This window comes from Ranitomeya imitator, chromosome 5 (genome assembly GCF_032444005.1).
Source record: "Ranitomeya imitator isolate aRanImi1 chromosome 5, aRanImi1.pri, whole genome shotgun sequence".
Taxonomy (NCBI): domain Eukaryota; kingdom Metazoa; phylum Chordata; class Amphibia; order Anura; family Dendrobatidae; genus Ranitomeya; species Ranitomeya imitator.
This window is the reverse complement of record NC_091286.1, coordinates 39,443,487-39,469,767: the sequence shown is the minus strand read 5'-3', so window position 1 is coordinate 39,469,767 and position 26,281 is coordinate 39,443,487. Positions and strand designations below refer to the sequence as shown.

Sequence of the window (26,281 nt, the reverse complement as noted above, 5' to 3'; positions counted from 1 at the left end):
ATGTAAAATTTAGGAGGGTAAAGAAACCCTAAAGCGCAAAGGGCTGACAACTTGTAACTTTATTTAAAAGGAAGTGCAAGTTCTGAGAACCTTTGTATTATTTGTAGTAAAAGAACACTGTTATGACCCAAAGTGCTCCCTATTGTCTTATCGTGAGTCACCGCTTCTTGGCTGTAGACAGTTTTGTATGTCTAGGCCTCCCTTGTGTTTTTCTCATTTTTTTAAAGCAGTGAGTTTTTATGTCACTGAAATTCTCAGTCTTTAAATGTTTTCTGAGAATTCCTCTGTATGAGAAGATTAGATAGAATGATTGTGTAGAATGGCACTGCCACAGTTAGAAATTTTTAGCTCTGCTGATGAGCAGTGACGATCAAGCGCTAAAATGCTTGAGTGCTCGGTACTCAGATGGGCTCAAATGGATTACTGAGTATAATGAAAGTCAAATAGAAATTGTTTAAATGTCTGGAAACAGAGCTTAAATGGAATGGGAACAGCATGGGGAAAATGTCCGAATGCATCTCTGACTTCCAGGTTGGTGCTGCGAACTAAACAAAAAACTTAACTAATAACTAAATAATTTTTGATAACCAGCCAATGTAAAACAGACAGTTGGGGTCTGATATTATCAGACTGGAAAGGTCCCTAGTAATGATGAGCGAACATACTCGTTACTCAAGATTTCCCGGGTGACCTCCGAGTATTTTTTAGTGCTCAGAGATTTAGTTTTCATCGCCGCAGCTGAATGATTCACATCTGTTATTCAGCATAAGTACATGTGGGGGTTGCCTGGTTGCTAGGGAATCCCCGCATGTAATCAAGCTGGCTAAGAGATGTAAATCATTCAGCTGAGGTGATGAAAATGAAATCTCCGAACACTAAAAATACTCGGAGGTCACCCGAGCGTGCTTGCGAAATCTCAAGTAACGAGTATATTTGCTCATCACTAGTCCCTAGTTATTGGGCCCTTCCCAACCTAAAAATACCAGCCAGCAGCCACCCCAGAATTGATACATTAATTAGATGTTCCAATTCTGGCACTTTGTCCGACTCTTCCCAATTGCCCTGGTACGGTGGCAATTGGGGTGATATTTTTTCGGGGGTTGATGTCAGCGGCGTAATGTAAGCTGGCATCAAGCCCTGGGGTTAGTAACCCCATTATTAACCTTGTGATACCCCCATTACTAACCCAGTGAGAAAAAATAAAAACACACACACACATAAAAAAATACTTTGAATAAAACCTCCTCCACACTTTCCCTCGTTCACCAATTTATTATTAAAAATGTTCCCACGAAGCTCCTCCGATGCAGTCCACATGCCTGTTTTGCCCTGCATAGATCCCCCCCTGACTCAGAGAGGTCATGGACTGCTTCTGGTGGCAATTCTTCAGCTTCCTGTGATGTCACTTTGACATTGTCTTCTCCTCAGCTCTGTCTATGGCGCATCACTATCGATGTCATGTGGATTGACAACCAGCTGGCCGTTGACGTGACATCACAGGAAACAGGAGAATGGCCGGAAGGAGCGGCTTTATGACTTTGCCCCCACTTCTACCGTCTGTTTGTCTATAAGAAGAGGGGACTTGAGTAAAATCTGACTGCACCCAGGGTTTGTTTGTAGTCTGTTACCACGGAAACACATACGTTTTACATCAGAGTTGTAGATGCAAAATAATATAATTATTCACAAAGTTGACTTTTTATTACATTTTATACAAAAATAAAAGTCAGCTGCAAATGTCTGTCTTTAAGAATTACTATGCAGAATGTCTGTTAGGAGTCGAGTTTCCTCTGCTGCACAGGGGGAATCTCGATCCGTCTCCGCTGCGGTCTCCCATTCTCCTCCAGCCGCAGTGGAGTCTGCCCAGCAGGGACGTCGCTCCCAGTGTCTTGCTCGCTCTCACTCTGTACAGAGAGTTACTGCTGCTTCTTCAGCTCCTGCCATTAAAGTCAGTGCTGGTCAGCGGCGAGCAGACTTCCCTGGGACTAAGTCCTTGTTTGCGCACACTGAGCATGCCCAGAGCAAGATCTCCCGTTGGAGATCGAGGGTCATGTGCTCTGGCTCTGCAGCGCATTCCATTGGTCCTCTTGGCAGGCCCTGGAAGGGCAAAGTTTCTGTGGCCACTTCCTGTCCTGCAATTATATAAACTGCGCATGACCGCACGGCCATGCGCTAGTGTACAATTGAATACGTGTGTTTGTTGTGAGTGCAAGTCGTTCATTAAATACCCCTACCCTATTGTATGACTGTTCGCGTATGGAGTATGGCTGCTATCTAGCGCCCGACAAATCACTCAACGTGTCACACACGTATCAGCGTCTATTGCTGTGACCGCCAGTGCGGCGCCACGCGCCAGTAGTGCGCTTCCTGACCCACGTCTGGGTGCTTAGTGGTGCCTGCCAGCACGGCACAGTTCGCACTTCGGTGCTCTAATTATAAGAGTTGCCTAACACACCCTGTTGCGGTGTTGTGTCAGCAAGTGGTCTAATCGGACTTCAATCCTAGTTGGGGTTAAGTTCGCTGACTGCTTGCTCGCCTTCTATGTGCGGTACCGCGATCCTGTGACGCAACAGGATCGCTTCTTTCTCGTTGGGTGAAGTTTAACCCACGCGAGTATACTTATGAGTACCGCCATATAGTCCGTCATTTCTCAGCAGCAGGTTCCATCTCTGCACGGTGGACCCCGGGCTACGAACGCACCGTACACTATCAGTCTTATTATTTGGTGCGTTCCGCTAGCCCTAACATTACACTAGCGCCAGGGTCTGGCTAGTGATGACGGACAAACAGCAATCCCTGCGGTATATACAGCAGCTGGAGGGTAGGTTGGCGGCTCTCGAGAGCGCAACCCCAGCTGTGGATGTTACCGCAGTTGCTGTACAGGCTGCCAGCGTGGCTGCAGCAACTTTGTCCATTGCCACCCCTGTTCCGACATTTTCTCGCCTCCCGCTGCCAGAAAAATTTTCTGGTAATAGCAAATTTTGTAGGGGATTCGTGAGTCAGTGCTCTATTCATCTCGAGCTTCTGGCTGCACGTTTCCCCACAGAGCGGGCTAAGGTGGGATTTATTGTGTCTCTATTGTCGGACAGGGCGTTGGAATGGGCTACGCCGCTGTGGGAGCGTGGCGATCATGTGGTGCAAAGTGCTCCTCTGTTTTTGAGCACTTTAAAACAGGTCTTTTTAGGACCTCAAGTCACCCATGACACTGCGCTCCAACTGCTGGCATTAACTCAGGGTGAGTCCTTGGTCAGTCATTTTGCCGTCCAATTCCGCACTTTAGCATCTGAGCTGGAATGGTCGGATAAAGCTCTTATCCCCATATTTTGGAGGGGCTTGGCTGACCATGTAAAGGACGCTCTGGCCACTAGGGAGATTCCTGCCACACTGGAGGAGTTAATAACAATCTCCACTCGAATTGACCTCCGTTTTAACGAGCGGAGGTTAGAGCGAGCCCAGTGTAGGCAGAGGTTTCGGCTGGCTCCTACATTCGCCAAACCTCTGGAATCTCCGGTCCTGGTTCCTGAGTCACATGAGGCCAGGGAAGTGTCACAAGCAGGACCTAAGTCCCGGACCGCTTGTGCACTCAGGGTCTGTCATGTTTGCCAGCAGTCTGGACATTTAGCCACCAGATGTCCTCAGCGGTCGAGGAAACGTCAGCGTCTAGTGGTCGTAGGTGGAGGTACACTAGACACGGCGACGTTTGCCTCTAAATTGTCCTTTAAGGGGACAATTACTTTAGGCTCATTCTCCCACTCGGTAGAGCTCTGCGTGGATTCTGGGGCGGAGGGCAATTTTATGTCTTCTGCCTTCGCACAACGCCACGCAATACCTCTGGTTATGCTAGCTCAACCTGTAACGGTACGAGTGGTGAATGGGTCGACTCTGCCCTCACAGATAACTCACCAGACCATCCCTTTTACTCTGTCCATGTCGCCATCTCATCAGGAGATTATTTCTCTGCTCGTCATTCCAGAGGGAATTGATGAAGTCCTGTTGGGAATACCTTGGCTACGGTACCACTCTCCTCATATCGAGTGGTCCTCAGGCAGAATTCTGGGATGGGGTGAATCTTGTGGGGGTAGGTGTCAGAGGGAGTGCGTTCAGGTGCTTACAACCTGATTCGCATCTGTGAGGGGGACGAATGGAAGACGGCTTTTAAGACCAGGGATGGGCACTATGAATATCTGGTGATGCCCTTTGGGCTCTGTAATGCCCCAGCCGTTTTCCAAGACTTTGTGAACGATATCTTCCGGGATATGCTTTCCACCTCGGTCGTAGTCTATCTGGATGATATTCTCATCTACTCTCCAGATATTGACTCCCACCGGAGAGATGTTTGCAAAGTCTTCGACCTCCTACGGGCAAACTCCCTGTATGCCAAGTTGGAGAAGTGTATGTTTGAGCAGGAGTCCTTACCTTTCCTAGGCTACATCATCTCAGCCCAGGGATTGGCTATGGATCCTGCCAAACTACAGGCTGTGATGGACTGGCAGGAACCCCATTCTCTTAAAGCGGTGCAGCGCTTTATGGGGTTCATCAATTATTATCGCCAGTTCATCCCGCATTTCTCAACTTTGGTAGCTCCCTTGGTTGCCCTCACCAAGAAGGGGGCGAATCCCAAATTGTGGTCTGAGGAGGTCTCCAAGGCTTTTATCTCTATAAAGTCACACTTCGCTAGCGCTCCCATTCTTCATCGCCCCGATGTTGATAAGCCATTTATCATGGAGGTGGATGCCTCTTCTGTTGGTGCTGGAGCAGTCCTCTTCCAAAAGGATGCTCAAGGTCGGAAGCATCCTTGCTTCTTTTTCTCCAAGACCTTCGCACCACAGAGAGGAATTATTCCATCGGGGACAGGGAGTTGCTAGCCATGAAGTTGGCTTTCTCGGAGGGGAGACATCTCTTGGAGGGAGCACGTTTTCCTTTCCAAGTCTTCACAGATCACAAAAATTTGGTGTATCTGCAGACAGCTCAGCGGTTGAATTCTCGCCAGGCCAGATGGTCCTTGTTCTTCAACCGGTTTCATTTCACCCTCCATTTCCTTTCTGGGGAGAAGAACATTCGGGCCGACGCTCTCTCTCGCTCCGTTGTGTCATCTGCGGAGGAGGAGGAGGAGCCTCGGCTTATTGTCCCCACCGAGAGTTTGAGAACCGTGGCCCCGGTTTCGCTGGAGTCTGTGCCCCCGGGCAAGACTTTTGTTCCATCTAGTTTGCGACCGGAGGTTCTCTCTTGGGCGCACTCGTCCAGGGTGGGTGGACATTTTGGTACTAAAAGGACATCAGAGTTACTGGCGAGGACATATTGGTGGCCGCATATGGCTCGTGATGTCGCGGAGTACGTTCGGGCGTGTGTCTCTTGCGCCAGGAACAAGACTCCTCGGCAACGGCCAGCTGGTTTGCTTTATCCTCTGCCCGTGGCTGACAGGCCCTGGGAGATGGTCGGGATGGACTTTGTGGTTGGCTTACCCAAGTCTCGTAATTGCACCATTATCTGGGTGATCACCGATCATTTTTCCAAAATGGTGCATTTGGTGCGTCTTCCACGGCTACCATCTGCACGGGCGTTGGCTGTCTTGTTTATCAAGCATATCTTTCGCTTACACGGTATGCCAGACAAAATTGTTAGTGACGGGGGTCCCCAGTTTGCGTCTCGATTCTGGAGGGAGCTATGTCGTCTACTCAGTATTGAGTTAAATCTCTCTTCGGCATATCATCCCGAGACGAATGGGTTGGTAGAAAGGGCCAACCAGACCTTGGTCACATATCTGCGACATTTTGTTTCTGCCAGACAGGATGACTGGGCATCCTTGCTACCGTGGGCAGAGTTTGCACTTAACAATGCCGTAGCCGACTCCACCGGTCAGACTCCATTCCTCTTAAATTACGGCCAGCATCCGCGTGTTCCTGTGCCCATGCCTGTGTCTTCCGCTGATCCCAGGGTGGCAGACTGGGCTGTGAAGGCACGGGACATTTGGGATCGCACGCAGGATGCCATTTGGGCCTCCAAGGAGAGAATGAGGTCCTCCGCCGATGTTCATTGGTGCCCCGCTCCGACTTTTGCCCCTGGCGACTTGGTGTGGCTCTCCGCCCGTAACATCAGGCTGCGAGTTGAGTCCACTAAGTTTGCTCCTCGCTACTTGGGTCCCTTCAAGGTTCTCGAACAGGTTAATCCTGTGGTCTACCGCCTGGCTCTTCCTCCACGCTTGGGTATCACCGACACCTTTCATGTGTCCCTCTTGAAACCCGTATACATGTCCCGGTTTTCCGAGTCATCTGCCGGGACATCGGGTTCGTCTATGGACGATTACGAGGTGAACGCTATTTTGGGGTGCAAGGTGGTACGCGGCAAAAAGTTTTATTTGGTGGATTGGAAGGGTTATGGTCCAGAGGACAGGTCTTGGGAGCCTGCTGAGATCATTCGGGCCCCACAGCTCATTGCTGCCTTCAAGCGTAGCGAGGCCCAAGGAGGGGGGGCCATGTTAGGAGTCGAGTTTCCTCTGCTGCACAGGGGGAATCTCGTTCCGTCTCCGCTGCGGTCTCCCATTCTCCTCCAGCCGCAGTGGAGTCTGCTCAGCAGGGACGTCGCTGCCAGTGTCTTGCTCGCTCTCACTCTGTACAGAGAGTTACTGCTGCTTCTTCAGCTCCTGCCATTAAAGTCAGTGCTGGTCAGCGGCGAGCAGACTTCCCTGGGACTAAGTCCTTGTTTGAGCACACTGAGCATGCCCAGAGCAAGATCTCCCGTTGGAGATCGAGGGTCATGTGCTCTGGCTCTGCAGCGCATTCCATTGGTCCTCTTGGCAGGCCCTGGAAGGGCAAAGTTTCTGTGGCCACTTCCTGTCCTGCAATTATATAAACTGCGCATGACCGCACGGCCATGCGCTAGTGTACAATTGAATACGTGTGTTTGTTGTGAGTGCAAGTCATTCATTAAATACCCCTACCCTATTGTATGACTGTTCGCGTATGGAGTATGGCTGCTATCTAGCGCCCGACAAATCACTCAACGTGTCACACACGTATCAGCGTCTATTGCTGTGACCGCCAGTGCGGCGCCATGCGCCAGTAGTGCGCTTCCTGACCCACGTCTGGGTGCTTAGTGGTGCCTGCCAGCACGGCACAGTTCGCACTTCGGTGCTCTATTTATAAGAGTTGCCTAACACACCCTGTTGCGGTGTTGTGTCAGCAAGTGGTCTAATCGGACTTCAATCCTAGTTGGGGTTAAGTTCGCTGACTGCTTGCTCGCCTTCTATGTGCGGTACCGCGATCCTGTGACGCAACAGGATCGCTTCTTTCTCGTTGGGTGAAGTTTAACCCACGCGAGTATACTTATGAGTACCGCCATATAGTCCGTCATTTCTCAGCAGCAGGTTCCATCTCTGCACGGTGGACCCCGGGCTACGAACGCACCGTACACTATCAGTCTTATTATTTGGTGCGTTCCGCTAGCCCTAACAATGTCTTTATACTAACTTGTGTATATTTACTGTATATCGCTAGTTTTCTATGAGAAATGCATTAAAGACTATATTAAAGAACCAAATAACCTCTGACTATGGAGTGTAATTAAATTCAATAATGCTAAAAAGATTTATCAGAAGGCAGGTGACAATATTCATCAGAAGTATGTTATGCCTGTCACATAGCTTCAAAGGTAAAAAAAAATGACAGCCATCACGCCGTTACGTAAATTCATCTGGGAGCACGAGACGGGGATGTACGGAGACGCCTCATGTTTATCATGTTACATGCAATTTATTCTTTCAACCACAATCCTATAATTGACCTTGATCAATAACATTTATTTTAGGAAATCTCATAAATAACACAGCGAGCCCCGGCTGAGCTGTCACATCTGATTTTGCAGTGAGAAGACAAACAGATTAGTTATTTGTCTACCTTAAAGAAACACTAAACCTAGAACTGACAGATGAAATTAAACAAGACCTCCCTGGGAAAGTCCGCAGCATTTTCTGAGAGATCCTCTAAATTTTATACATTTCAGCAAGGAAAAAAAGGGGTAAATCTTGGACTCTCAATTTAATTTTTGGCTGGTGCCTGACTGGGGCCAAGTCAATGGGGCAGGGATTAAGTATAAGTCAGGGCCGTGGGGAGAGGCTTCTGCTGCAGCCACTTGTCTGACTTCCACAACCAGAATACTGAGGAGGAAGGGGATATGACTGAGACACATGAAGAAGATTTTAACATCAAGCTGGATTTTGAGTGGTGTAAGTTTTTAACTCTTTAAGTATGGATCCCAATTTGGCATTAAGGGCTGCAATAATTTTTTCATCTTTGAGTTGCCACATTTGGAGAGTCAAGGATGTGTATAACTTATTTAAATATTAATACTTTTGAACAATAAAAGCTTTTCATGAAACGAAAAATATATTTTACATTGCGACGTTTTAAGAATCATAATTTTTTTATTTTTCCCCATGAACATAGCAGAATAAGATCTTGCGTTTTTGCACTGAGTCATATTTTGGATGACAGTATTTTGTGATAGATATGACTTTTTGACCACATTTTATTATTTATGTATTTCTAACGCTTTAAATAAAAAAAATAGTTTTTATATTTTTTACTTTGAATACTGTATTTTTGTTTTAAATCAACTGTATTTTTACCTAATTTTACAATTTTTTGTCCCATTATGGGACTTCAGAGTGCGCTCTACTTTGCCAACTATATTTGCCAACTATCCTGCAAGAAGGAAACAAGTGCTCAAAAAAAGAGTTGGCAAATCTACCGGGCGCTGGTAAAGCTTCACAAAATTGTTTTTACCACTCAGGGGGGCTTTGAAGAGGCATGAAGAGGGTGAGAAAAGTGAGTGCAGGAGGCAAGGAAGAGGAGTCAATGAGCAATGGATGGAGTATGGACTGAGGAGGGACATGACTATGGTGGATAATCTCAACACCATAATTGACTTATCACAGTTATTATCCACCAATTGCACATTCAGGGGACATGGAAGATGCATGGCCTGTAAAAGAGGTGTGGCTGCTACACTCCCGATCCTCCCATAGGTTCATTGTAAAAAGTTGGTGAGTGCGTAGTTGGGGATACACCATAAATTTTCATATGAAAAAAAAATCCTTAAATGTTATATCTACTGTATGTCTATAACATACTTATGAAGAAAGTTGTGATAATTTTTCATGGCCCATTACGGCTAACTAAGATGATTGCCCCATGCTGATTGGCCCACAGACTTCTCCGTATCTCAGGAGGCCCAAGCTTATAATTAAAATGTGCGACATTTTGCATTGATCATCTATTACAAGTTGTCAAAGCTCAAGGCCAACGTTTGCTATTATCATATTCTGCTATGAAAGGTCAGACATACTAATTTATATTTAAATCATTAAAATGTCACAACAAACTTGGCCAAAAGCAGATCTCAATATCTTTGACTTATTATTACATGAGATTGGAGAGAACAATAGGGACACAATCGATTATCAACTCGGTAAAGGGGGTGAGAGAGATGAGCAAATAAAAGGATAAAAAGAAAATGTCAGTGAGCTTGTAGAGAAAGGTTAAAACAAAAGAACATGATCATAACACGACAGGAAAAAAAATATTTTTATTCTGAAAAATAGTAAAATAGTAAAAGTAAAACAAAAGAAAAAGTCTAAAGTATGAGGCCCATAATGATGAATTTATACAATACTTCCATACAATATTTGATTGATTTTCTACACAGATGTGAAAGTGGATCTCAAAGGGGGTTCTTCAGGATTGAAACATTGAAGGCCTATCTTTTGATCGGTTAGAGCGTCATGGTTCCTTTCTTCCGTTAAGTGGCAGGTGTGTCAAGCATCTAAGGTTAGAACATCAATATTTTAGCCCAGGAAAACTGTTTACCCTAACCTTAACACACATTTTAGGTATGATAGGATTCAGGAAAAATACAATAGTATTTGGAAAGAAAAATAGAAAATTACAATTTATAGATGATCACAAACAGAGGAATCATGAAAAATACATTAAGAAGCTAGAGGAGCAAAAAAAGAAGACAGGAAATTCTGGCCGGCAAAAGTTGAAGTTCACTTCATTTTATGATGAAACTGAGGCTCATACACATGACCATATAATTCACCGATAACATTATATAGGACTATACTATACTCTTTGTGCCATGATGTTGCCCAAGAATCTGTTTAGTTTGTGACTATCCGCCATTTTCTTGTGGAGATCTGGCTGCTGGTCTTTTTCCTCTGGTGCTGGGTTTGTCTTGGGTCAGGTGTTTGTATCACTCTTTATTAACCAGCACCTGCCTCCCAGTCCTTGCTGGACAACAGTGTTAATATGCTAGAGCTCTAGCTTGGTGCTTTGCTTAGTGTTCTGTGTGTTTTATTTGTGCAGTACTGGAACTTCTGGATCTGCTAGCCCTAGTTTCTGTTTTCTATTGGTTTCTGCAGCCTTCTCTGTGTTTTCTATTAGGAGGTGACCCATTTTTGTACCCAGTCCTTAGTTCTTTTAGGGAAACCCTTACTCTTATCTATAGGTCTTCGCTTGAGATTAACCTTGGATCGTCGGTGGGTCTATTCGCAAGGAATTGGTCGCCCACTCCATCGTAGGGTTTCAGCCTAGTCATAGTGCAGGGTCAGTTTTCCCCCTCCTACCTTAGTCCTGTGTTGCAGAACCGTAACACCCATAATAGATTGTGAGCATCGGTCTAAGTTGAAAGAAATCAACTCTTTAGAGCCATACACAAGCAAGAGATATTTTTTTTAAAATCACAGGATTAATTCATACTTGTAAACACTTTTGAAATGTCCTGTAGGCTCACTAGTAAAAAGAGAAGATCCTCGGCCTACAGAAGCTGAGTTGGGCTGAAGACACCTGAAACTTCCTGCAAAGAAGAACTTTTAAAGGTTTCTTGTACTCAAGGCTGTGATGCTCTGTCATTAGATGAAGCTCCAACGTCAAAAGGTGGGAGTGCGATAGTGGTACCAATTTGCTAACGTGCATTAAAGAAGATTCAAAAGGGGTAGAAAAGTGACATTATTGCCTATAACAAATGGACTAACATTAGATATGGAGCTTGGTTATATTTTACCCCCTGGATGTCCTTCCAAGATACTTTGATGTTTTGAAATCCAAGAACACTAGGTATGAATTTTGTCCAAATTATGTAAAAATGGCAGGGAAACATATACCCAGAGAGTGCAATTCTGCGATATTTAAGAGTTTTGGGTTTATCCATAACCTGTAAAGCAAGCAATTTTCAGTCTACTCTTTTCACATTCATGTTCAGTCGATTCTATGAAAACAGGTTAATGTTGACCATCTAATATTAGATGAAATAAGCTACCTATTTGTCAAAGGGCTATATATGAATGATGTAGTGATGATTGACTGAAAGGGATTAAGATTGTAAATTATTTTTGTAATGTAATTACACACAAATTGTCTGTCCAAATACAGACCCATTTATCTCTCAACAGACTTGTCCAACGTTCAACAGCTATCACTATCCTTTTTCTAGTACGTTAATCAAAACATCACACAGACATTTGCCTAGATTACCACTAAACCCAAAAGCTTCAAAATCATCTGTGAATAAAGAAACTTTTTAAACAGACACCTTAGGTGCCTGGCAGCAAGAGCATCCTTTGTAAAGCCTGAAGAAAATCCTCCAAACACACAAATTTGCCTTCAGATAATTGGTCAGTCGAATTCTCTGGAAATGAATTCCCCTAGTGATGACGTGAAGAAGCACATCAAACACATCCAGGAGTAGATCAGAAGGTCTTGGAAGGTTTGCATCCATTTTATGACTTTACTTATTGCACAAAATTCTTCTACCATACTAATTGGCTTGTCTAGTTTTTCCCTAGGTAACCTGAAGAATATTGTAACAGGGTCGGTTTCAGTCAAAGGAAAGACAATGTGGTTATTGGAGCTTTTGATTTTTTCCTGTGAAAGTATAATGCTGACGTTACTCATCGATTAACAATATATATCTATAAGAAACTGTTATTGACTACTGTCTACAGAGAACACGAAAAGGAAATCATCTAAATAATGGATAACCAAAGGTGAGCTAGTCTTATATTGTAGCATCCATTCTAAAAATGAACTGAAAAGCTAGAAAAAATACCACAATATGGAGCACACTAGGTTTAGATAGTGTCACAATAAAACTTACTTCCCTATTGAACAGTCTAGCAAGTAGAAATAGTAGTAGTAAGCCGGATGGAACTGAAAAGCAGAATTAATGTCAGACTTTCCCAATGAAGCTCCTCGGCCTGCTTCATAGTCAAGGGCAATAGACCTGTAAAGGAAATGTATGTGTAGCGTGGCGCAGGACGGTGGTCGTAGGCGCGAGTCTCCTGCGCCCGGCACATTACATGAAAGTTGGGGTCCTGGCTGGGTGTGTAACTGATGACGCTGGTTTGCCAGGACCAGATGTTAACCAATTCATGAAAGGAGTCCACCATTTAAAATTAAACTTCTTTTTACTGAAGAATAACTTGATATAAGCTACATACAGAAGATAGCAGGAATTTATATTTAAGGAAGTCGTGTTAGCCACAAGAGACATGAACACACACATCTCCTTCTTCCCTGAATACACTCTATATTCTTCGCTTTCTTCCTCTACTCTTTGCCCAGCCCAGCACACTATCTTGGTAGCCTCCGTTTTCCTCTGTGGGGGCTGCAGAATCATAGTCTCCATCGTATAGCAGCGCTTCCTGTGATTTCTCTATAGGAGAGCATGTGTCCCAATATTGCGACACTTGACTTTCTTGACTGTAGATTCTTGTTAAATGTATTCTCTTCCTTTTATTTCTCTTTACTTTTGCCTTCCGTTAACTCTCTGACGAAGACTCCATACCGGTTCTGCTAGGCTTCCTGCCCCAGGTCCCGATATTCTTTCTTTCACTCTCTGTGTCCCGATTCCGGACTGCTACTCGCTTCTCTTCTGTCTCGTCTCTTACAGGCTCTTACTATCTGCTCCAGTAGTTCCTCTCTTGCCAAAGAGACACCCACTGCATGCAACACTGCTCACAGATCTGAGGTCTTTACTCTGCACACTCTGGGCGTTTTCTGACTAGCTACCAGGAAGTCCTCTCCAATCCTGCTGCATATCCCCTCCCTCTCTGGACTAAACTTTATCTAACCATACTCACTGTTGCTGGGCAGACTATAACAAAGTTATTGCCATCTTGTGGCCATTATACAAAACATCGCATAACATTACGCATCACACAGTACACACTATACATTATACTATACAACAGTACATGAGGACATCTCAAGGGGCGTGGGCAACATGCCCATCCCCCTACATATGTAACCAATGTATCTCTCATAGAAATTGCATTTTTAACTCATGTCCCTTTTAGGGAAAGACAGATGATGTGGAGCGCCCCCAGACAGGGCCACGAGTTCTCGGTACGTCAAGGTGTATTTTACCTGAGATGCAGATCAATTAGGGGTCCTCCTATTGATCTGCATCTCAGGTAAAATACACCTTGACCTGTCCCCATGCCCTGCTACCATATAAGTGAGTGTAGTAATTCCACTTTGGATCTTTAGAACCGCTATAGACCTTGTTTTAGGTAGTTTTTCTGCCATGCATTCTCTATTACTCTTGGTTTTTGTAGCATATTCTTGAATTATAACTAAGGCATGTTATTGCTGTGCATATACTTGTAGGCATGCTACCATTAGCCCATATATCTTCAAACCTTTATCTATTGTGATATATGTATGGTTTATATTAACCACATGTACAGTAATCTATTGGCCAGCACCTTTGTTCTTATTATTGGGCCTGTATAAGTTTATGCTATATTATGTCATGCACATTTAGGTTTATTTTTGCCTACTTATTTGCATTTTCTGGGATCATTCGATTATTTATAGGTTTTTTGTGGTGTATTTATCCTATGCAGACAGTAGATTCTGTCACATTATCGCCATTGAGTACTATTGGACTTGTTTAGATTTTATATGTATTATTAATAAACTTCAGTGTTTTTATTGGCAAGAAGCTTCCGTTGTTTTTCTGATTTGATATTCTAAATTCCTAAATAGTTTTAATTAGCACATCACATTTGTTTTGTCTATGGAGCTAATCACTGAGATACATTAAAATGTAATTTCCATCTTGTTTGACTTACAGAAACCTGTACTAAAATGTTAATTGAGCAGGTGTCTGTGACCATGTGCAGTAGAGGCTCCACCCTTTCCATTCATGTTTAGGAAGATGTGCTCCCAGTGGATAGTCTGATCTAATACTGGAGATGCCAGAAATGCTGAGGTAAGAAGAGGCTGCTCACACTGCTGTCCACCCTGTCTATCTGATCTAATAGTCCAGATACCAGGAGTACTGAGGTAAGAAGAGGCTGCTCACACTGCTGTCCACCATGTCTATCTGATCTAATACTGGACATACCAGGGGTGCTGAGGTAAGAAGAGGCTGCTCACACTGCTGTCCACCCTGTCTATCTGATCTAATAGTCCAGATACCAGGAGTACTGAGGTAAGAAGAGGCTGCTCACACTGCTGTCCACCATGTCTATCTGATCTAATACTGGACATACCAGGGGTGCTGAGGTAAGAAGAGGCTGCTCACACTGCTGTCCACCATGTCTATCTGATCTAATAGTGAAGATACAAGGAGTGGTGAGGTAAGAAGAGGCTGCTCACACTGCTGTCCACCCTGTCTATCTTATCTAATACTGGACATATCAGGGGTGCTAAGGTAAGAAGAGGCTGCTCACACTGCTGTACACCCTGTCTATCTGATCTAATACTGGAGATACCAGGGGTGCTGAAGTAAGAAGAGGCTGCTCACACTACTGTCCACCCTGTCTATCTGATCTAATAGTGGAGATACCAGGAGTGCTGAGGTAAGAAGAGGCTGCTCACACTGCTTTAATCCTTGTCTTTATTATTCAATACTAAAAATACTGGAGTGGTGAGGTGAAAAAAATGGCTGCTCATACTGCTGTCCACTATGTCTATTTGATCTAATACTGGAGACACAATGAGTGCTGAGATAGGAAGAGGCTGCTCACACCTATGGCTTAATTCCAAAGCTTCTATACCTACAGCTTAATACCAACACAGATGTCATACATAGATGTCCTTGATAAAGACCACCTGTTGGTCTAAAAGTTGGACAATAACAATTTTTCTTTTGGTGTCAGATCAGAATAAAATCTGGGTATAGCAAGATCTACCATTTTTTGTTGTTGTCTTTGGTACTGAGATCTTTGCAGAGATACCAGGGGTGCTGAGGTAAGAAGATGCTGCTAACACTGCTGTCCACCCTGCCTATCTGATCTAATACTGGTGATACCAGGAGTGCTGAGGTAAGAAGAGGCTGCTCACACTGCTGTCCACCATGTCTATCTAATCCAATACTGGAAATACAAGGAGTGCTGAGGTAAGAAGAGGCTGCTCACACTGCTGTTCACCATGTCTATCTGATCTAATACTGGAGATACCAGGGATGCTGAAGTAAGAAGATGCTGCTAACACTGCGCTCCACCCTGTCTATCTGATCTAATACTGGAGATACCAGGGGTGCTGAGGTAAGAGGAGGCTGCTCACACTGCTGTCCACCCTGTCTATCTGAATGCTGTGACCTGAGCTTGACAATATGTGGTATAGGAATCTCCAGGTCACAACGGCAGATCTTTCTGCTGCACATGCAGACACCGGTCCTATTAACATTCTAGACTAGATGGCAGCCATTTCAATGTACCATAGCAATTACCTCCCCAGACAAAACAAGTGTGATTTTATAATTAAAGGTCTTTAGAAATGCATCTAGAATGACGTTTCCTTTTGTTGTTTATTTTTCTGTTCCAAGAGAATCTCTTTAAGCTCTGTGGAGAACACAAATAATATATCTATCATAAAGCAAATAATGTTTCTCATAAGAGACATGGTGATAGAAGTGCATTAATGTCTAAATTAACATGAGTTGATCATCTTCTGTCTCCGGTCACACACTTCTCCAGATATTACCCTTAGTTTTAGGCTTTAAGCATGCAGCAGCGCTGTGTACAGTAACATTTGTTATCCCTATGACTTTCCACTATAGAGCATATGCCATATGCTGCCTCCAGCAATGCTTTTTGGCAACACTAAGGCTATGTGCACAAGATGCGGATTTAGTGTGGATCCGCAGCGGATTTTTCCGCGCAGAAACGCTGCAGATCCGCACTGTGATTTACAGTACAATGTAAATCAATGTAAAAAAAAAAAAGTTGTGCAGATGGTGCGGAAAAATCAGTGCGGGAATGCTGCGGATTTAAGTGCATGTCACTTCTTTTGTGCGGATCTGCAGCGTTTCTGCACCCTTCCATTATAGAAATCCGCAGTGGTAAAAACTGCAGAAAATCCGCACAAAATCCGCATCAATTCCGTGGCAAATCTGCACAAAATCCGCATAAAAACCGCGGCAAATCCGCAGCTGCGGATTCTGCTAGGAGATGCGGATTTTGTGCAGAAAATTCTGCACCCCATTCCCTACGTGTGCACATAGCCTTAGTCAGTGATATGGCATGAGAGCATAAAACTATTTTTCCAGATGAATTTTACAGAATAGACCTTCATCCATATCCAAAACCTCCATGGATGCCAACATAAAACCTTTGGAAAAGCAAAAAGCATTGCCTGGTTGCCTTCATCCTCTGCTAATTAAAACTGTGTTTAGTGAGCATACTAGTCTAATATGTACAGGAGCGGTGCTAATTCTCATGCTCAGTAACTTGCCATCCATCTACCTTTAATGCAAGTTTTTTTTTCATCTGAACTCTGCAAGCACTATAGGTGCTAGAACCTCCTTACCCTCACTTCCCAGCAGGCATTGCCTTTGTTATTGTACAATGGCTGCCTGCCTAGAACCGAAGGCCGTGTCTCAATTTTTTTAAACTATTATACTAAAGGAAGCCTGCCAGGTTGGATAACACTATTAACCTGCAAGTTAATAGCATGATGAAGGTGCTCGGCCACAGTACTGAAAGGGCAGCACGTGGGAAAATAAACTATTTCTCCCAGGAGCCGCCAGCTTTCAGTCAAGAAGTTGTGCTGGTGCAGCTTCCATCATCGCTCGGCTGCAGTCACATGCGCGGATTACATGTGCGTTTTGTACATGTTTAATAAAGTTAGTTTTATTCACCCAAAAACGGTTCAAAAATGTTGCAAAAAAAATAGTTTTTTTAACTTTTTATTCCTTGCTTTTTGTGGGTGAAAAAAATGCTGGAAGAATTGACGTGTTGCAGATTTCAAATACGTAAATTGCATCTTTAGAGAGGAAGAGGACTAGAACTCTAGTGCCGCCTATTGGAAATAGCGATCATAAAGATCATAAAGTCAATATCGACCCCTTATCGAGTCTTGCCACATGACTTAGGAAAAAAATCATACTAGAATCTCAATTTGCAGACACGGTTTTTCAGGGCGGTGCCCTTCATCAGTGCAACGTATGAGATCTCATTTGGGTAGGGGAAGAGTCTACTGACCGGGATCCGAGGGGCAACGTTTCTCCTTGTGGAAAGTGACATGCCAAGCCTAGCATGCCAATGTGAGGAGGCTTAAAAGCCTTGCAATGCTCCTCCGGGAAATTAAATATGCAAATTCCCTCATCGAAGAGGAAGAGAACTAGAACTCTAGTGGCAGATTTCAAAAACGCTGTAGTTTTCAAATTCAGTCTGAAAAAAGCAATCAAACGAGCGTGTGCATGAGAATTTTAAAATCTCATAGCTGTATTGTAAAAAAAAAGCAGATTTAATTTATTTAGGAATTGTTGCATACATATATTTTTCTTTTTACCCTTAAAAAAAAAAGTATATACTATGTATATGTTTTTTTTACTGATTCCACTGCCACATTTATTATCAGTCATTGTTCAATTGTTTGCCATACATTAATTTTCATCATTACACGTCACCCTTCAGTCATTCACATATTTTCTACACTCACCATCCCACCATCCACACTCAGCATCACACCTTTTACATCACTCTCATACCCACCTTATTTTTTGTTCATATGTAATCCCATACTTTTTCAATTTTTGACTCATTATTATTCATTATTTTTCTTTTTATTTCTCCGATTTTTTTTAAAATCATATATATTATTTATTATAACCTTGTATTTTTATAATTGTGGTTCCTTTTCCATAAATAATCACCAATTTTCCATTTTTTTTTTTACATTGACTGACCTTTGTGTCCTCATATAGATATCAATATTCGATGTTTCGTTCATGACATTACCTGGGTGGCTGTGCACTTTCCCTCAAGCTCGACATGTCGATCATCATAGATGACGTCCTCGCACTCTGTTGACATTGTTGTTCTGTTTGATGAATCCTGTCATAAATCACACTCTGTGAGTATCTGCAGGCTCTTTATTCACATCATGTCTCAAACTCCATTACATGAATTCCGAGTGCAACAACATCCAACAAGTTCCAAACAAAGAATATAGAACACACATAAAAGTAGTGAGACCCCTAGAGGCCACATGAACATATAACATATTGCTACATCCTTTCTCTTTTAACTAGAGGAACAATAAAAGATACTAAACTAATGTATACTATGACAAAGTTAGAAATTAACCTATTACGTCCAGTTAGATATAATCTTTAAGGTGCGCCGGCTTTTTGCTAATTCTGCCAGCTCTGGTAATATAAGATGTGTCACTTTCTACATCTGGTACATCTGGTAGTTCTTCTGATATTGTCTGTCTCTGGCCAGAGTCCTCACCCTGATGGTCAGCTGTCACTGTTGGTGCCTGACTTGTACTTGCTGCCTCGTTGTCTTGGGTGTCTGGATACTGTTCAAAAGGCCATGAATCATCTCTTTCTTGCGTTTTCCTCAAATATCTTCGATTCCTCCTTAGTCTTCTTCCGTCGTCTGTTAGAATTTCGTAAGACCGAGGTCCCAGTTTCTGGACAACCTTTGCCTTTTGCCAGTGTTTGTCAAATGTGGTGCTTGGCTGCAGCCGAATGTTGTCATTTCTCTGGAGCTCAGGCAGATCCTTTGCAGATTTATTGTAATAGAAAGCTTGCCTAGCTTGATTCTTCTGTAATTTAGCTTCGATGTTTCCCAGCAGCTTTGGCTCTAACAGAGGACACGCAGTTGGTACTAGTGTCTTTGTACGCCTACTCATGAGCCTCTGTGCCGGACTGCTGTCTAGGCCTTGGGTGGGTGTGTTTCTATGATCCAGTATAGACAGATATACATCAGCACCCGCCTGGTTTGCTTTCTGCATGAGTCTTTTGGCCGTTTTTACTGCTGACTCTGCTTTCCCATTACTCTGAGGATATCTTGGAGAAGACGTCTGGTGTTCAAATTCCCATTTCTTACTGAAAGTTTTGAATTTTTCCGACGTAAACTGTGCCGCATTGTCAGAGAAAACGATATCTGGAATGCCATACCTGGCAAAATGGGCCTTGAGTTTTTTAATCACTGTTCTCGCCCTTGTGTCCTGCACCAAATCAACCTCCCAGAAGTTAGAGAAATAGTCCACTGTAATCAGGTATTCTTTGTCATTCCATGTGAACAAGTCTGCTCCTATTTTTGACCAAGGCCTATGTGGAATTTCATGAGGTTGCAATGTCTCCTTTGGTTGCTTATCATTGCAGGATGCACATATTTCACATTGTGCTATGTAATTTTTTATGTGGTCATTCATTCCTGGCCAATAAACTGATTCTCGTGCACGACATAGGCATCCTTCCATGCCTAAGTGAGAAGAGTGCAATGTCTTCAATATGCCTCTTCTGAGAACTTCAGGTATAACAGCCCTGTCTCCTTTAAAGATGATTCCTTGCTGCACTGACAATTCATCTCTTATGTGGAAGAATGGTGAGACTTCCCTCGGAGCATGCTGCTTGTATTTTGGCCAGCCCTGCAAGATGACAGTCTTTAAACTCTGGAGACTTTTATCCTTCTCTGTAAAAGTCTGGATTTGCTTGGCCTTTTCTTTTGACACTGCAAGGTAGTTACACATATTGATGGTTTCAATGTCTTCCTGCTCATCATTTGTGATAGGAAGGTAAGCTCTGCTTAGCGTATCTGCAATCAGTAAGTCTCTTCCTGGACAGTACCCGATGTCAACATCATATTTCTGAAGTCACAACAGCATGCGCTGTAGTCTCTTTGGGGCATTTAGTAATGGTTTCTTTGTAATGCTCTCCAATGGTTTGTGATCCGACTGCACTGTTACCCGTCGACCGTAGGTGTACTGGTGAAACTTCTCCATCCCAAATACCACAGCCAGTAGTTCCTTCTCAATCTGCGCATTTCCCTGCTCTGTTGTTGTAAGGGCTCTGCTTGCAAATGTAATTGGCTGTTTGTTCTGCATTAATGTGGCTCCAAGGCCTTTTTCCGAAGCATCACATTGTACCACCACTTCTCGATCTGGATCGAAATACTTTAGGGTTGCTGTATCTGCAATGGCATTCTTTACTGCTCGGAAAGCAGTCTCCTGGCTTTCTGTCCATTCCCAGCGCACATCTTTGTGGGTTAGCTGTCTCAGTGGCTCACACATGTCTGACAGATGTCTGCAAAATTTTGAGAGATAATTCACCATGCCCAAAAATCGTTGTACTCCCGAAACATCAGTAGGGGTAGGCAAATCTTGTATTGCTCTCACCTTTTCAGGATCCACTTTGACCCCAGTTGAAGTCAGTCGATGACCAATATAGGCCACTTCTGTCATTTTCAATTTGAATTTGTCCAAATTCAGCTTTATGTTTTTTTCTCTGCATCTGTCCAAAAATTGTATCATCTTCTGATCGTGATCCTTGATTGCAGATTTCATATTTTCACCTTCTCCCACTACTAGGATATCATCCGCTATTGTCTTCACTCCAGTAAGTCCTTCCAAAGCCTGCATCAATTTCTGCTGGAATATCTCTGGAGCAGGTTTTAGTCCCATGGGCATTTTTAGCCATTTAAAGCGTCCAAATGGTGAAGAAAATGTTGTCAATAAACTTGAATCTTCAGTCAGGGCCACATGCCAGAATCCATTTTTTACATCACATACAGAAAATATTTTAGCCTTTGATAAATCTGGTAGAACATCATCTAATGTTGGCATTGGGTAATGATTTCGTTTCAGCGCCTTGTTGAGTGGCTTAGGATCAATACATATTCTTAACTTGCCCGATGGTTTCTGCACTATGACCAAACTGCTGATCCAATCTGTGCTCTTATGGACTGGTGCTATCATGCCTCTTCTCTGTAGATCGTGCAGTTCTACTTTCAGCGGTTGCATTAAAGCTACAGGCACTCTTCTTGTAGGTAATCTGGTGGGCTGCACTGTGTTGTCAATTTCTAGCCTATATTTACCTTCAAAGCATCCATCACCTTCAAATACATCAGCATACTCTGCTTTTATTTTCTGCATGTCCAAGTTGTGCTCTGCATTTAGTTTTGGATTTTGTATATCCTGGGCAACTTCAACAGACATAATGTTCTGAGACTGTACTTTTATTAAGTCCATTGCCTGGACTGCTTTTACTCCCAGTAATGGTACATGTTTACCACCCCGTAACACGGTAAATTCAACTCTATAACTCTTTCTGTTACATGGGTTTCGTATTTTTAGCTTACATGTCCCCATTGGTTTCAGAACACTTTTGTTGTACATCACCAGTACCTTGTCAGTTGGCTCAATAGGAACCTGTTTGTTTAGCAGATCAAATGAAATTACATTGCAGCTTGCTCCACAATCCAGCTGAAATCTAATGGGCTTCTCATCCAACAAGAATGTTGCATAAAGCTGCTTGGCATCCTTCACTACTGACTGCCCGACTACATTGACTTTCTCTGTTGTAGACTGCATTTGTAGCCATGTAATGTCCTCTGCACTGTCAGTGTCTGGTGTCACAGTGTGGAGCTGTCTGTACTGTTTGCCTCTTCCTTGCCTGCAGACAGCAGAGGAATGATTCTTCTTGCCACATGACCTGCAGGTTTCCCCATATGCTGGACACTTGGTTTTGTCTCTCTCATGTCTTTTCCCACAATACTTGCAGTGGACAGTGTTTATAGGGTAGTCTGGTCCTGTCTTTCCTTTCATAGATACTGCATGTACCTTGTCATCATCATTCTCACTGGTGCCTGCCATCATCTTCAGGCTGTGCTTTGTGAGCTCAGCAGCCCTGCAGATTTGCATACATTTCTCTAAAGTCATGCCTTCCTCTCTCAGTAATCTCTCTTTGAGATGACTGTCCTTTATGCCACACACCATTCTGTCCTTGATTAGACTGTCCCTGATCTCTCCAAAGCCACATGTTTCTGCAAGTCTCCTCAGCTCTGTCAGATATCTGTCCACATTTTCACCATCCTCCTGATGTCTTGTGAAAAACTTATATCTTTCCACTGTCTCATTCTTCTTTGGGTCACAGTGTTTATCAAATGCCTGCACAATGTCTGCTAGGAGGAGGTTGTCTGTGTCTGGGAGCAAGGTGTGGGCTAATTCTCTGCCATTTTCCCCAATTAGGTAATAAAACAGCTTTACTTTCCGTTTGTCATCAGTGGGGCCCACAGTCAGATCCACATACAGTGTAAACTCTTCCTTCCAATGTCTCCAAGTCTGGGACAGATTACATGAAGTGACATCCAGTCTCTGAGGGGGCTTCAGACCAGTCTCCATTTTTCTGTACTGTCAGGGAATCTGTACTTACAGTTGCAGTGATCTGTGCAGTTCCAGCCTCATATAAGCTCTAAGAATTTGCAGGTTCTGTGCCCGGCTGCCACCATGTTCTGTTTGATGAATCCTGTCATAAATCACACTCTGTGAGTATCTCCAGGCTCTTTATTCACATCATGTCTCAACCTCCATTACATGAATTCCGAGTACAACAACATCCAACAAGTTCCAAACAAAGAATATAGAACACACATAAAAGTAGTGAGACCCCTAGAGGCCACATGAACATATAACATATTGCTACAATTGTAATGGACGCTTGTCTTGGTGCGGGATGATTTCAGGCATGCGCCCATATTCTCAAGTGTTTGGATATGACACATTTTTAGTATTCAAAGCTCATACCTCTGAGGAAGCAAGTGCGAAATGCTCTCTGGAGTATGGAGCACAGCAATATGGATTTGAATCAGTAATTTTTCCTACGATATCTAACATATATTCCTTCACCTTTACATCCATGGTTATGCCATTACATTATACCATTACATTGCAATTTTTTGTATTTTTACTTCTCTTTTTGCTTATCCATCTCAGCAATGGTTTTTGATGTAGCCTTCCCACTCTCACTTTGGACGGGTTTTTGTGTATAACATAGTATAGAATTATTCCCATATATACTAATACCTTATGGAAGAAAAATGCTTTTGTACAATCATATACATTTATTATAGCAAATTACATGCTACCAACATGATAGTCGATATGATTAGATTCTTATACTGCATTAAATATTATTTTCTTATAATTCCTTGGTGGAAGGAGTGGGTTCCCCTTCTATTAGATCATGGATTGAGCAGAGTCTTCTAATATGACATTTATATAATTCTTGTTACAACTGACTTCTATTTTAGATTTTAGTCTACCGTCCATATCGGAAGGAACAGGTCCTATTGTCACCCTCATTGAGTTTAAGCAGTATGACATTAATATAATTATTGGTGACAACTGGCTTCTATTTTAGGTGGGAATTATAGCCTTACTTTCCATTGGGTATATATAGTCATTCCTTTTACATTTTACTGCAAGGAATAGGTTAGCTATATGTAAAAATATATATTTTTACATTGTTTTATTATTTCTGTGCTCCTCCTTTTTCATCATGTCTTTGTGTATTTTTAATTTTGTTTTATAAATTTGTTGTCATTTGTGTATTTATAAATAGATTTTTTAAAATCTAATATACAGTGGGGCAAAAAAGTATTTAGTCAGTCAGCAGTAGTGCAAGTTCCACCACTTAAAAAGATGAGAGGCGTCTGTAATTTACATCATAGGTAGACCTCAACTATGGGAGACAAACTGAGAAAAAAAAATCCAGAAAATCACATTGTCTGTTTTTTTAACATTTTTTTTGCATATTATGGTGGAAAATAAGTATTTGGTCAGAAACAAACAATCAAGATTTCTGGCTCTCACAGACCTGTAACTTCTTCTTTAAGAGTCTCCTCTTTCCTCCACTCATTACCTGTAGTAATGGCACCTGTTTAAACTTGTTATCAGTATAAAAAGACACCTGTGCACACCCTCAAACAGTCTGACTCCAAACTCCACTATGGTGAAGACCAAAGAGCTGTCAAAGGACACCAGAAACAAAATTGTAGCCCTGCACCAGGCTGGGAAGACTGAATCTGCAATAGCCAACCAGCTTGGAGTGAAGAAATCAACAGTGGGAGCAATAATTAGAAAATGGAAGACATACAAGACCACTGATAATCTCCCTCGATCTGGGGCTCCACGCAAAATCCCACCCCGTGGGGTCAGAATGATCACAAGAACGGTGAGCAAAAATCCCAGAACCACGCGGGGGGACCTAGTGAATGAACTGCAGAGAGCTGGGACCAATGTAACAAGGCCTACCATAAGTAACACACTATGCCACCATGGACTCAGATCCTGCAGTGCCAGACGTGTCCCACTGCTTAAGCCAGTACATGTCCGGGCCCGTCTGAAGTTTGCTAGAGAGCATTTGGATTATCCAGAAGAGTATTGGGAGAATGTCATATGGTCTGATGAAACCAAACTGGAACTGTTTGGTAGAAACACAACTTGTCGTGTTTGGAGGAAAAAGAATACTGAGTTGCATCCATCAAACACCATACCTACTGTAAAGCATGGTGGTGGAAACATCATGCTTTGGGGCTGTTTCTATGCAAAGGGGCCAGGACGACTGATCTGGGTACATGAAAGAATGAATGGGGCCATGTATCGTGAGATTTTGAGTGCAAACCTCCTTCCATCAGCAAGGGCATTGAAGATGAAACGTGGCTGGGTCTTTCAACATGACAATGATCCAAAGCACACCGCCAGGGCAACGAAGGAGTGGCTTCGTAAGAAGCATTTCAAGGTCCTGGAGTGGCCTAGCCAGTCTCCAGATCTCAACCCTATAGAAAACCTTTGGAGGGAGTTGAAAGTCCGTGTTGCCAAGCGAAAAGCCAAAAACATCACTGCTCTAGAGGAGATCTGCATGGAGGAATGGGCCAACATACCACCAACAGTGTGTGGCAACCTTGTGAAGACTTACAGAAAACGTTTGACCTCTGTCATTGCCAACAAAGGATATATTACAAAGTATTGAGATGAAATTTTGTTTCTGACCAAATACTTTTTTTCCACCATAATATGCAAATAAAATGTTAAAAAAACAGACAATGTGATTTTCTGGATTTTTTGTTCTCAGTTTGTCTCCCATAGTTGAGGTCTGCCTATGATGTAAATTACAGACGCCTCTCATCTTTTTAAGTGGTGGAACTTGCACTATTGCTGACTGACTAAATACTTTTTTGCCCCACTGTATGTGGTTTACTCTAATTTGAATACAGCTTTACAGGTATTTCATTGGTTTTAGCTCCTATATTCATTTATGTGCTATTTGGCATGTAAAAAATACTTGAATACTTAGTGGGTTATTTCCTTCATTTATAGGTTATATTACACATCTTTATTATGCCTATTTGCAGTTTGGCAAACAAGATAGCAAGAACAGAGAACTAAAGCCAGACCCCCACTTTCTGTAGAGTGACAAAAACCCTTGCCCACTTCCTGTAGAGATACAAAGACCCGCCTTCTTCCTGTAGAAAGACAAAGACCCACTCCCTTTCCTGTAACTAAACAAAGACCTTTCCAACTTTCAGTAGAGAGACAAAGACCTATCCCCCTTCCTGTAGATATACAAAGACCCACCCAACTTCCTGTAGAAAGCCAAAGACCCGGTCCAACTTCCTGTAGAGATACAAAGACCCTCCCAACTTTTTGTAGAGTAACAAAGACCTGCCCCCACTTCCTGTAAGAGATACTTTCCCCACCTGCTGTAGACTGATAAAGCCACACTTCACTTTCTGTAGAGAGACAAAAACCCTCCCCTACTTACTATAGAGAGACCAAGACCTGTCCCCGCTTCTTGTAGACAGACCAGACCCACCCCAACTTCCTGTAGAGAAACAAAGACCAGCCCCAACTTTCTGTAGAGAAACAAAGACCTGCCCCAACTTACTGTAGAGAGACAAAGACCTGCCCCAACTTACTGTAGAGAAACAAAGACCTGCCCCAATGTCCTGTAGAGAAACAAAGACCTGCTCCAACTTACT

The 26,281-nt window shown here is 43.0% G+C and overlaps 1 long non-coding RNA gene across 1 annotated transcript; it reads right to left on the bottom strand.

The window, feature by feature from the left end:
* Positions 1-9,605: 9,605 nt before the first annotated feature.
* Positions 9,606-22,783, bottom strand: LOC138680518 (uncharacterized). Its single transcript, XR_011321630.1, has 3 exons — positions 22,675-22,783; positions 18,251-18,346; positions 9,606-9,819 (listed from the first exon to the last, which is right to left on the bottom strand). It is a non-coding gene; the product is annotated as an uncharacterized lncRNA (long non-coding RNA).
* Positions 22,784-26,281: the final 3,498 nt, after the last annotated feature.